Genomic DNA, 14,089 nt, shown 5'->3' with positions numbered 1-14,089 from the left:
TAGATTTTTTTTTTTCTTTCTGGAATCCCTTCAGGAATGACCTCAGGGAGGATGATGTCAGTGGATCATCATCCCAGGGCCAAAAGTTCTTCCTTCTAACAAGACCCCAGAACCCCACCTAGAACTGACCCCGCCCAGACTCAGGCACCTTTTTCCTCAGGCCACAGCTCAACCCTGACTTAGGGGAAAGGTGAGCTGTGATGGTTTTGAAAGCCCAAGTCTGGCACAGTCTGAAACTCATGTGATCACAAGTTCTCAGCCCCAAATTTGGAAGATCTCCAAGGAAATTTCTCTCCAGAGTACCAAAGGAAGCCAAGAGAGATTACAACATCTGGGACCACTGCACATTTAAAGGTGATGATTGTTTAGGCAAGTGATTTACTGGTGACCTGCGGGGAAAACCAAGTCAAGCAGAGGAGGGGACTGACGTGGCAGGAGGAGCGAGCCAGTAAAGGCCGTGTGTATGAATCACAGCTGGCCCTGCGCCAAGACCAAGTACCTGTAGCGTAGTAAAGGGAACTGGAAGAGAGAGCAGGGGAACCAGGTTCTGGTCTCCTGTCTGCCACTTCTTTTCTCTGTAACCTTATATTAGCTGCTTCTTTTAGACCTTGTTTTCTTCCTCTATAGGATAGGAGGGAGGAGAGAGGTCAGTAGTTGGATCTCAAATGCCTTCAGGGACCAAGCCGGGAATGTCAATGAGTGAAGGAGCTTGGGTGAGGCAATGGGGAGTCAGGGTATGTTGGTGATCTCGCTGATCAGAATGTACGCTTCTGGCTAAAGGCTCTCAGGTACACGGCTGTGAAATCACTGCTCTAGCCACCACACCTCTGGTCCCAAGTGGCCTTTGGACTATTATCTTCAGACCCAAGGAGGGGGTGATGCCCAGGGCCACATTCTGCTCCAAGACTCTTGGTGTCTGAGCCCTAAAATGGGTCCAGTAAAGAGTCACACCATACTCTTGCCTTAAATGCAAAGGCGATGGGGTCAAGGATTGTTTGGATTAAAAGCATGGGCTTGGAGCACCTGGTGGTTCAGTGGTTGAGCATCTGCCTTCGGCTCAGGTGGTGATCCTAGGGTCCTGGGATCGAGTCCCACACTGGGCTCCCCACAGGCTTCTCCCTCTGCCTATGTCTCTGCCTCTCTCGGTGTGTCTCTCGAGAATAAATAAATAAAATCTTAAAAAAAAAAAAAAAAAGCATGGGCTTTACGGCAATCTGGGCTCAAGTCCTCTGCTCAATCATTAACAAGTAGTCTTGTTTCTACTTCCAAAATTCAGGAATTTTGAAAACCAAAAGATTTTCTTTAGGTTTGTGGAAAATTCAATTGGTGGCAAAGCTGATCTGAACCATTTAGAGATATTACTCATACCAGGGGTCAGCACATTTCTTTTTTCCGTAAAGGGCCAGACAGGAAATAATTTAGGCTTTGCAGGTCACAACTGCTCAAGTCTGCCACTGTAGCATGAAAGCAGCCATAACAAATAGGAGGGGCTGTGTCTAACAAAATGGATTTACAAAACAGGTGGGATTTGGCCTAGAAGCTATAGCTTGCTAACCACTGATGTACATGATTTGGCATGAATGTATACACATTTTGCTGCAGAAATATTAATGATTCTGATTATGACTGCTCTCCTAAACACTTCTGGTGTTGTGTTAGATAGAAAAAGATAGAATAATGGCCCCAAAAATATCTATGCCTAATTCCTGAAACCTGAAAAAAAACATTATCTTATATGGAAAAATGGACTGAGTGGAGATCTAATTGAATGAAGGACCTTGAGATAGCAAGATGAGCTGCATTATCCATGTGGGCCCACTGTGATCACAGGGGTCCTTCTAGGAGGGAGACGGAGGGCTCAGAGCAACAGGAGCCAAAATGGCAGTAGCAGAGGTCAAAGAGAAAGAGTAGACTGGAAGAAGCTATGCTGATGGCTAGGAAGCCAGAGGAAGAGGCTGGAACCAAGGACTGTGGGTGGCCTCTAGAGCTGGAGAAGGCAAGGGGACAGATATCCCCTGGAGCCTCCTCAAGGAACGCATCCCTGCCAACTCTTCGATTTCAGGTTTTCTGACCTCCAGAACTATAAAATAATGAATCTGTGTTGTTGTAAGCCATTAAGTTGGTGCTTATTTATTACAGCAGCAACAGAAACTAATACAGAGATATAGTGTGATATGTGGTGTATGCACTAAATTTCCTTTCTAGAAGAGAAAATTTTGAATCTAAAACTCTTGTCCTGAGAGTGTCAGGCACTGGCTTGTGGATTTATGGTTGTATGATCTTAGTCAGATCTTTCAGCTCCTTAAATCTCAGGTTCCTTATCGACAAGATGTGCATATAGTCACATCTTCCCTCAAGCTCTTTGTGAAGGACAGGGGGGTACTCTTCCTAAATCCCCCTTCAAGGAAGGCCTTGGTGCCCTGGGGATGAGAAGTGCAGTTGGTAGATCAGCTGAAAACCCATCAGTCCCGAGGGACTGTCTCAGCTGCAGAGAGCCCTTAAAGGAGGGGGCACATCTATGTCTGATTGACAAGGGGGGGAAAGGTAGAAAGGCCTGGCCACTTCCAAAACGCTGAGCCTTGAAATTTCTAATTGTCAGTAAGCATTTCACTATAAACTTTTTAAATTGGGGAGTCAATGTGGGCGCTTCAAAATAGTTCACCAGAGTCATAAGACATGCCTAATCTTCCGAAAGTTAGGTGGAGCTGAAGATTGTAGTAAATGTTTTTGAATGAAGAGGGTTTGCGAATTAATTATAAAAATTCAAGATATAAATATTTTACTTTATTTTTATCTTTAAAAAAGATTTTATTTATTTGTTCGTTTATTTGAGAGAGAGCAAGAGTCAGAGAGCAGAAGCAGGGAGAATGGCAGAAGTAGGCTCCTCACTGAGCAGAGAGCCAGGTGTGGGGCTCTATCCCAGGACCCCAAGATCATGACCTGAGTAGAAGGCAGAGACACTTAACTGACTGAGCCACCCAGATACCCCCAAAATATAAATATTTTAAATCATTATAAATAAGCCAGTGTCTTTTCAAACAGGAGGTTATTGAAATAACACAATGATTAAATCAAATGATAAAAACACGAGGGTATTAAAAAGGAAGGAGGGAACTATCAACTCCTGTCAATGGGGTAAGCCACACCTACAAACTTCAGCTAACCCTAAAGGCAAAGCTGGATGCTCATGGCCCAACCATGTACACCATATACACCCAACCCTGGTGTGTAACTGTGTGTCCTCAATCTAGCTACCAAGCTTCCACCTAATGTAGCTTTAACCTCCGGAGATTGTATTGAACTTTTAGCCATTATAATTGAATTTGCATCCACAGGCTCAGTGGGAAGCTCGTGATGGGAAATTTACTATAATTTAGAAGCTTCTAGAAAGAGATGAACAAAGGAGGGGAGAAGTTGCTTCATTGAATTCAGTCTTCTTCCAAAACTAGGTGGAGAATTTGGAAAAAGAGGAATCATAGGAATGAGGAATCACAAAACTTTCAAATCAAGACAGCTTAACACAGAAAAATTTCAGGCAAACAGAGACTTTTCAGAAGAAAAAAAAATCCATGGTTCTTCTGTGGGCACATTGATTGGAAGCTCCTGGCATTCCTCTAAGTTTCTTTTCAGTATCCCAGAAACACCGGCAGTAATCGTAGCCTGGACATTTCCTACTGTTCCTTCTAAATCCATGCTGTGCCCTTTCTCAACTTGCTTTGTGCCCTGTTCATATCTTCCCCCAGTTTCTTTTGTGTTCTGGAGCACCAACATGAGGACGTTAGAGGGAGGGAAGAGAAGGAGGTCAGGATGCTGATTTCCCTACCCTCCTCCTCAAGGCCCACCATGGTGGCAACATCCATCATGACCATTTTGTCAGGTGGTCCTCTCTACAAAACTCTTCAGTGTCAGGGTTCTGGTAAGCCTCTCCCCACTCCCCCCTTCCCTGGCCAGGGGTGGTAATAGCCCTTGGTAAAACTGCACTCTCCCTTTTAATGTCCCTACAGCCTGCCTATACTTTGTAAGCAGTCTATTAAATTCTCTCCAAAGTACCAGTCAGCGTCTGCCATTTGCTTCCTGCCATGAGCCTCACTGGTATAAATGATATGGGAATTATTAAACACTTACTGTAAGCTCTGCAAAGGCTGTTTCATTTAATCCTCCTCTCCAACAATTCCATGAAGTGGGTATTGTTATTCTGCCGTACAGTCAATGACTCTCAGACCTAGAGAAATTCCAATTCACACAATCAGAAAATAACAAGCCATGACTGGAACCCAGGCTGTTTGAGCACCAACTACGATTTGAACCACTATGCTATACTGCCGTGATGACCATCCAACCTCACCATGTGCACAACTTCAGCAGGTCAATAATGTATTTTAAAGAAACTGGTTCCCTCCCACTGCCCCTCAGCACCAAAGAGATTAGTAGCTGGTCTACACCTGATGAAAATGAGCAGCATTATTGCTGACACCTCTCAGAAGTATTCACTGCAAGCAGCCTTTCCTCACCCTTTCCTAATGGGCTAACACAAGTTTTGAATCCATGAGGTCTGCAGGCACTGGTGTGTAAGTGGTAGCAGGAGAAAGACAGCACGAGAGAACGAAAAGGTCTAGACAGGCAGGTCATGCTTAAATATCAAGTCATTCCTACCCAGTCTTTGGTCTGCAGTAAGAGGGTGGCAGATGTACACGCTTTGAGTGTTGACCTTTGAAATCGAGAGCAAGCTTTTATAGACAGGATCTCATCTCTTGTCCAACAGAGGGAGAGGCTTATGTGCTCTAGATAATGAAATTTTTGTCTGCCAAATTAGACCAGCCAGCGGCCCTTTATCTTTAAACCAGTGGTTCTATAAACTGCAGTCTCCACTTAATGCCACCACAGATCTTTGCAGCCTCACATTTCTTTTTCAAAGCCTTCTTGAATATCTTGCACATACAGATGACCTTTAGACTCCATTTAGCAAGTTCTTAAATCTATGCTATCCCGCTGGGATTTGGGTTGGAAAAGTATGAACTTTACTATTAATCTCAGTGAGACCCATTGTTGTCTCAGTTAGGCCTCTTTGCTGTGGGCAACAGAACCCAACTCTGGCCAATGTAGGCAGAGAGGAACTTCTCGAGAGGATGTCCAGGGCTTGTGGAATTTACAGGAGACCTCCGTGATTTTTGGAGACTGGATTTAGGACCAACAGGAACCAAGGAAGTAGGAAGGTGAGCTGCAGTCTGGAACCTAGAACAGTCCGATCCAAATGTCTTTAACTCGGTGAGAGCCTTCTAAGCTGTCCCTCCTCTTGTACTCTTGGGACCCGAGAAAATGCCTGAGGGACTCAGCTGAGGTCTTATACTCTCTATCCCACATCACCCCCTCCCTCTCCACCAGCTGGCTTTCCCTGTGGGTAGTGGTCACCAGAAATTGCCCTCTGCAGAAGCTGCAGTCAATGCTCATCTTTATCCCCTCATCCTACACCAGAAGCTACCTATAGGTTCACCTATGTATAGACTGTTTCTCTCCCTGGCCAGTGAGCTACCCCCAACCAATGAGGGACAGGGTCTGGAAGATCAATAATTCAGCCCCCTCGTCCTTCAAAAATAAATTCTGAAGTATGTTCCTTCTCAGAAGTTCCTCAGTGTGATTGAGTCCAGTTGCCCACAGTGATGACCAGAGTTTTAATGCAAATAAGAAACAGTGGCCTCCTTTCCATGTCCTACTTCCACACTCTCTCAGGGTTTCCTGGAACCTTTCCCCAAATGACCACTTGCACTTAAATCCCCGTCTCAAGGTCTGCCTTATAGGAACCCAAAGAAAGACATTTTAACCAGATTTTCTACATAAGGGAAGAATAACGTCCCTGATAGAAATTCCAACTATGAGGTGAAGGGAATTGGAGTAGCTGCAAATGACAAACAACTGCCACATCCATTCACAACAATACCCCCCAAAAAGGTTTTTTTTTTTTCATAAGACTTTTAAGAAGGGGAAAAATTATTGAAAATGTTTCCTATTATAAGTTTTAATTTTGCTATTTTATTTCAAGATGAATTAAGTAAGACTCTCAAGTTGTACCATCATGTTTTAGTTATCAATTGCTTTTCCCGAAACATGTAGCTTAAAACAATAAACATTTACTATCTCACAGTTCCTGTGGGTTAGGAATTTGGGAGCAGCTTCGTTGGGTTGTTCCAGCTTAGTGTCTCACAAGGTTGCAGGCAAGATGCCAGTGGGGAGCCACTGTCATCTGAAGGCTTGACTGAAGCCTCCAGGATGGCTTGTTCCCATGGCTGTTGGCAGGAGGCCATAGCTCCTCACCACATGGACTTCCCTATAGGATTGCTGAGTGATCTCCTGACGTGGCAGCTGGCTGCCCCGAGTGAGTGATCCAAGAATAGCATGATGATGGAAGCTGTGGTGTCTTTTAGGGGCCAGCTTTGGAAGTCACATCGTGTTTTTGTTTTTGTTTTTGTTTTTGTAGAATTCTACTGGTTACACAAGTCAGCCCTATTCAAAGTGGAAGCGTTGGACATAAGAATTTAAATATCAGGAGATAGGTAATACCACGGGCCATTTTAGAGGCTGGCTATGCAGTATTACTTTCTTTGAAAGCAGCCCACTCTTTTGGAAGTCTTTAAGAACATGACTGATAATTCTACCGAGTAGAGTCAGGGACCCTCATCTTACATCGGGTGGGTCTACAGCTAGATGCCTTAGGGTAACAGTTTAACATGTAGCCCAATTGTTTTGCGAAAAGAAGGACCTTAGTGCAATTCATTTCACTTGTGCTTATGATTCTGGCCTGGAGTCTGAGGATAACCAGATCTCCAGAGCTGGAACCAAAATGTGACTTGTGCTGGATAGACTTGTGTTTGGATAGACAATGTCTCCCCTGCCAATACTTTCCTTCCTCCTCCATGGAGATCCAATCCCAAACTCCAGCATGAAATAAACAAAACAGGGAAAATTCCTTTGTCAGCCCACCAGAACCTAGTAAAAACAGAGCCATATGCTGCAGAACCCAACCCGGAAATTCCAGCTTAACATAAAAAATATAAAATACCATCCTCAATGAGCCAAGCCTTTATAAAGAAGATGAGTGACTCTGCCAACCCAAATAAGTGGGAAGGCCACATGAGTTAAAGCTCCAAGCACATTTTAGAACTACCCTCCTCCCCTCCCCACCACCAAATCATAAATCTAATGTAAGGAAGGCCTGGATAAGGGCCTGGGAGATTATCTTTCATGGTGTTTCTCTTACCAAGAGCCTAGGATTCAATCTGTATGTGTTGTAGATTATACTGACCCAGAGCTCAAAGGGAGAATAACATCATTACCTGAGAACCAACCCCTAAAAATAGGCTCTAACAAGGGCATTTCTCTTCATGAGAAATGGAAATTACAGATATTTGGAAAAGCACTGACATGTATACAATAGCCCTATCATATGCATTGATTTAAATAGTGGGTCATTTCACCACAAATTTGTGACATAAATACAATGATTCAGATGACAAAATGCCAGAGATACACAACACTACAAAGCTCTTTCACAGAAATGCTAATTGTGTGCTCTCTTGGCCCCTAACTCAGTAACTAGTAACCATGTGGTTGCTCAGGCCAGAAAACTGGAAGTGTCTTTGACATTTGTCTTTTGTGTGCATATGCTCCACTTCTAATTTATTATCAAGGTGTCTGCATCCTACACCTTCCTCAATGTTTTCCACATCTCTCCATCACCATCAGTCTACTCAGGCCTTTGGGTGGTGAGCTGCAGGCATCTTGAAACTGTTTTTCCGGGATGCTTGGGTGGCTCCGCGGTTAAGCATCTGCCTTTGGCTCAGTGCATGATCCTGGAGTCCCAGGATCAAGTTCCACATTGGGTTCCCTGCATCCAGCCTGCCTCTCCCTCTTCCTATGTCTCTGCCTCTCTCTCTCTCTTTCTCTCTCTCTCTCTCTCTCTCTCTGTCTCTGTCTTTCATGAATAAATAAATAAAATCTTAAAAAAAAAAAAAAACTGTTTTCCCAGCTTCTGGTTGGTCATGCCCCTCCTCTACAGTACTTAGCATTTGTTTCTGCTGCAAGGGACAAACTCAAAATAAAAATGCAGAGATGTGATTAGCAATTCAGGGGTGGTGTGACATTCCTCAAACCACCAGAGACCCAGCCTTCATTCTTGTGTTTTATGATGTAGCTTCTGTTCCAAGGTCACCTCATGGTTCACAATGTCTGCCAGAGCTCCAGCCAACACATCTGCATTGCAGCTAGCAGGAATAATGAAAGCATTGAAGAACATGCTCCCTTCCTTAAAGGGTACTTCCCAGAATTGTGCACACAAACCTTTGTTTGTGCAAATGTTGCATTGTCCGTAACTTACATACAACCACACTTGGAGGCAAGCGAGACTGGGAAATTTAGTCTTTATACCAGTCATGTGCAAATCAGGGCTGTTATTACTAGAGTAGTAATTGGGAAGCACATATTGGCAATTCCTCAGTAGGGACTTGCTTCTCCTGTTATGCAGAGAGTCTGGTTAAGGTGTCTTAGTTTGGTTTCCCTAAAGTAGACCTTGAGACAGTTTGTGGTCCTCTCCTTCCACATCATTTCAGCCAGAAAACACTCTTTATATGCCCTTTGAGGACTTACTCCTGGAGGTAAAGAGTTTAGTTTGATCATACAATGAGAAGCCACTATGGGGTTTTGAACACGAGAGTGACAAGATCCAATTTTCAATGTTTTCAAAGATCGTTTCCGCTACTATGTAGGACAGATTGTAGTGAAGTAAGCACCAAGCAGGGAGACTATATGCGAGAATATTACAGGACTTTAAGGGGCAGCTGAAGGCATCTAGGTACAGATGACAGGGATAGAGGTGCGAGAGAAGGACAGATTTGGGTCATATTGTGAGTATACAGCCAATAATACTAGCTGTCGGAAAGACCCCACAAAGGATCGTGGATGAGGACGCCACTCTTTGAGAGGGGACTGGCTGGAGGAGGGGCAAGCCCACAAAGGGAAAGAAATCAAAACTTCTTTTTAGGATGAGTCAGCCATACGTAGCAGGCATCCAAATGGAGACATCACGTAGGCCAGTAGCCCGTTAGTTCATGAGCCTGGTCTGCAAGCACAGGGCCATGGCTAGAAGTGTATTTTTCAAATTCACAAGCACATGGCAAGATTTAAAATGACTGAACTGGGTAAGGTCACCTGTGGAGGGTATAGATGAAAGAAGAGGCAGGGAAAGGATGGGGGGATCGAGGACAAAGCCTTCATGCCCTCCAACATGTACCAACTCTAGGTCCAAGGACATGGATCCTGGAAAGATTCATTCCCCACTGCGTAAAATGGGAACATGTCCTGGGACAACACGCAGTGCTTTAAAAATGGAAACAAAAATAAATAAATAAATAAAAATAATAAAAATGGAAACAGTCCTTATTTCTGCATCAAAAAGTAAATAATTTGAAGCAACAGATTACCTTTATCCAGTCAGCTGAAATGTTTTATAACCAACTGCTAGAAAAACAAGTTGTGGTTTGATTGGGTTTAATATAACTCTGTGTTGTGCTTGCTCTCTTTTTTCGTATTAGTTTATGTGTTTGGGCAGAGCCCATGAAACATCATATAAATGTAAAAATTGTTATTGAAAGCGTTCATAAAAGCTCCTTCATAATTCTCTTGTTTTATGTTACAAATGACATCCCAAAACAGCCCCCACGGAAAAGGATTTGGAAGGTAAACATTTAAAAGACGAGGAAAAAAAGTTTTTTTTTTTTTTACATTGAATACATCATATTTTTTACATTTTTCTGCATGTCATGATAAAAAAGAAAGAAGAAAGAAAGAAAGAAAAGAAAGAAAGAAAGAAAGAAAGAAGAAAGAAAGAGAAAGAAAGAAAGAAAAGAAAGAAAGAAAGAAAGAGAAAGAAAGAAAGAAAGAAAGAAAGAAAGAAAGAAAGAAAGAAAGAAAGAAAGAAAGAAAGAGAAGGAAGGAAGGAAGGAAGGAAGGAAGGAAGGAAGGAAGGAAGGAAGGAAGGAAGGAAAGGGCACCTGGGTGGCTCAGTCGGTGGGTTGTGTCTACCTTAGGCTCAGGTCATGATCAGGGGGTCCTGGGATCAAGTCCTGCTGCATCAGGCTCCCTGCTCAGTGGGGAAGCCTGCTCCTCCCTTTCCTTCTCCTGCTCCCTCTGCTTGTGCTCGTGCTCTCTCTCTCTCTCTCTCTCTCTCGCTCTCGCTCTCGCTCTCACTCTCGCTTTTGCTCTTGCTCTCAAATAAATATCTTCAAAAAATGAAAGGAAAAATGGCCAATATTACTTAAGCGCCTACCACACACAAGGCACTGTGATTATCATTGCGTGCACTACCTCATTTGATTTTTCTCCAACTCTCCTAAGCAGCGGGCATAATGCACATTACAGTGGAAGAAGCCGAGGCCCAGAGCGCGTGCGTTAACTTGCAGGCTGGACGGCGGCAGGACTGGTCTGTAAACCCAGGAGCCCATGCCCTAAGCTTTTATCCTGCTGTTTCCGAACTGCTTTTTCTATACTTTGTTTCCTACTGCTGCTGTAACAAATTAACACAAACAGGGATTTAAAACAATGCTAACTTTTATCTTACAGTTCTGTAGTTCAAAGTCCAAAAATAGATCTTAGGGACTAAAATTAACATGTCTACAGAGCTGTGTTCCTTCCGGAGGCTCTAGGGGAGAATCTATTCCTGCCTGCACAGTCTTAACAGAGTTTTTGAATCGGGGGGTCTGGGAGGAGGCCTGAGGATGTGCTTTTCAATCAAGTTCCCAGGAGATGCAGACACTGCTGACCAGAGGACCCTGATTTAAGAGGCTTAAATAGAATGCCAAACATTCTATTTCCTCTGTTAAAATAGTGCCGTCCTCTTGTTTTCAAGATGACCCCTGTCTGACTCCATGGCCTTCCCCGAAATAGTACACACCCAGATCCACGAGTTTGGTTTGGTATGTTGCATGGGGCAGGGAGATAATCCCACCACCCACTTCCAACCTGGACCTTCCCGTGGGACTGAATCACTATTCCTCAGAGCGTGGCCCCTTCCAGCAATGAAAGCAACGTGGCATCTGCTTCCATGCTCACACCTCCTTCTCGGTCTCTGGCCCTCCTACCTCCCTCTTATCTTGTGATTACATGGGCCCACTGGGATCATCAACATTCCTGCCTCAAGATCCTTCCCTTAACCCCACCTACAAAGTTCCTATGCCATGTAGGGTAACCTATCCTATGGGGTTTTGACCTCGGGAATTCCACGTGGACACCTCTGGGAGCCATTATTCTGTCTACGATACCTGCCTGCCTCCTCTTTCATGCTCCCTTCTTCCCATTTGAAGAAGAAATTGCGCTAAAGCATTCAAGTTCTTCACTCAGTGTCAGGTCCTCTTTCTGGGCCTTTGCTCACCCGTATCTATCAGTATTTTTAGCACAGGAACCATGGGCCTAACTTCTTGATGAACTGGTCCCTCCCATTCAGTTATTGTCTTCAGGTTGGGTACTCAGACACTGGAAAAATGTGGGGGAAATGGGTGCCTCCCTTGACATTTGACAGCCTGGAGACAAGATTTCTCCCCCTTTCAAACAATTTCTCCCCTCACCTCCACATCTTCCTCCCAAGGGGAGGGAGAGAAAAAAGCAGAGGACCCTGACTTGAGTGAACAAAGACACTTTGCCTTGGCATTCAAGGCCCTTCATAGTCCAACCATATTCTCCATCCCCAGTAAGAAGATCCAGCTCCAACCATAGCCACAAGGTTGTGGCTGAATATGCCACAACCTCTCCAGCATGAATATGCCCTGCCCTTCCACCCTTCACTCCCTTTGCACACACACCGCTCCTTCCAGTGCCTCTGGGCTCCTCTGCCGGGTGAGGATGGGCTAATCTTTGAAGAGGGCCCACGTGTCATGCGCTTCAAGAAAACTAAGTTGATACTCCTTGTCCAGATTAGTAGGACCAGTTTCTGGGTTCCCAATCACTTTGTTCACACCCACTATTAAGGCAGAGATCTCTCAGCTCAGCTCAGATTAGGCCAGTATAGATAACTTCCAGACTCAGGAAGGTGATGTTCAGGGGCAGGTCTAGCTTCAACCATGGCTGGATCCAGGGTCTCAGACAGTACCATCAACTTTGTCAGTTTCCTGTCTCCTTCTCTCTTATCTCCATTCCTTAGTTCTGTCCCCAGATGTCCTCTTATATGCAGCATGGGACAATGACTGCCATCTACATGTAGTCCCAGTTTAGCAAGCCAGTGGAAAACAAGACCCTCTCTTTCAACACACAGATGGTGTTTCCAGGGAGGTATCATTGGCCCTGTTGTTCCTCTATGCATCAGTGAACCCAGTATTTTGGCCAGGGAAGACAAACTTTTCAGTCTTTGGCCATCTGAGGTCATGGGCCTAACCTTGCCCTGAAGATGCAGGGCACTTTAGATGGGCTTCAGTGGGACTCACAGCATGTGGAGGGGATACCCAAAGAAACATGCCCAACAGACCAAAATTACACTATCATAGACCTCCGCAGCCTAGGGTAGGACCTACCTCTTTGGATTTTTCCTTTATCTGTTTATACAATTAGCTATTCCTAATAATCACTTTGGTGCTACTACTTGAGCACATAGTTCTCATTCACTGAACAGCTATTAACTAAATGGCTACTGTGTGCCGGGCACTGTGCTGGGCACTTACTTGGACCCTTACTCCTCACAACAACCCTGAAGGCTGAGCACTTTTTTTTTCCACTGTTGACCAAAATACTTTAATTGTACAACTTTCATGTACAATATGAAGTCCGTAATTGCTTGAAATTCTCACCTGGCTCCTGCTTGCAAAGAGTTCAATCTATATTTTCAGTCTTCATCATCAGGAAGGATACCTAGTTCCTCATCCATCCACTGGGAAGGATCTGGATATGGAAAGTGACCCAGCACAGCATCTGAGTCATGCCAAAAAATGCCAGAGAATCCAGAACCACATGGTGCCACTGAAGAACTCGGCCTGGATCACCTGGGACCTGGTCAGCTGGGAAAGCTGTCTACACCGGGGCTCGATATGCACCTTGCCACCAGCATGATGGACTCCACCGCCTCCAGCCGCCTGCTGGCCGGGGCCTCTGAACAACTGGCCTCCAACGTGAACGAAAGACGCCAAGTGCATCAGAGCCGACATGCCAGCCAGCGCCCGGAGAGCCCCTCTCAGGGCTGAGCACTTTCATCACCTGCCCTGCCTACTACTGCCAAGAATAGAAGTGAGGCTCAGAGATCTCATGTGACAAGCCAGGGCCACCAAAAGTTGGTAAAAATAAAAGCAGAATCTGAACCAAAAGTCATTTGGCTCGAAGGACTAGATTCTTCCTATACCCTGTGTGAGCTTCGTGAGGGTAGGGCTTGAGTCTTATTCATCTCTGTTTTGTTCTCTAGCATCTGGCCCATTTCAAGGCACCCAGCAGGTGCTCAATAAATGTTTGTTGAAGGTGTGAGTCAGGGAACTATAGGAATGTCACACCTGCTGATTCTCTGCCGAACATATTCTGATAGGAGGTAGAGCTGAGTCAGTGGGATCCTCCAAGGCGAAGACTGTGAGGAGCTTCAAAGGGGACGAGGAGGGAAGAAGGTAAGGCAATAAGGCCCAGCAAAACTGAGATCTTCTTAGTTACGCCAGAGGGTAACTAAGGGTGTTATGTATTGAATTGTGTCCCCCCATATGCATATGTTGAAGTGCTAGCCCCAGTATTCAGAATATGACCATATTTGGAGAGAGACTCTCTGCAGAGACAATCAAGTCAAAATGAGGTCATCAGGGTGGGTCTTTATCCAACATGACCAGTGTCCTTTGTAAAGGGAGAAGTACGGACACAGAACATCCATAAGGAAAGGCGCTGTGGAGACACAGGGGGAAGAGGTGACTGTAAGCTAAGCAGAGAGGCCTGCACCAGATCCTCCCTCACCGCCAACCCTGGCAATACCATGATCTCAAAATTCCAGCCTCCAGAACCACAAGTTCATACATTTCCATTGTATAAGCCACCTGGTCTGTGGTACTTTGATGCAGCAGCCCTAGAAATTATACACGTAGACTTATGA

At 44.8% G+C, this 14,089-nt stretch overlaps 1 pseudogene; it reads right to left on the bottom strand.

The window, feature by feature from the left end:
* Positions 1–12,736: 12,736 nt before the first annotated feature.
* LOC140611288 (NADH dehydrogenase [ubiquinone] 1 beta subcomplex subunit 2, mitochondrial pseudogene) lies at positions 12,737–13,175 on the bottom strand (annotated as a pseudogene).
* Positions 13,176–14,089: the final 914 nt, after the last annotated feature.

Source organism: Canis lupus, chromosome 19 (assembly GCF_048164855.1).
Source record: "Canis lupus baileyi chromosome 19, mCanLup2.hap1, whole genome shotgun sequence".
NCBI classification, from domain to species: Eukaryota; Metazoa; Chordata; class Mammalia; order Carnivora; family Canidae; genus Canis; species Canis lupus.
This window is presented reverse-complemented; position numbering and strand designations above follow the sequence as displayed.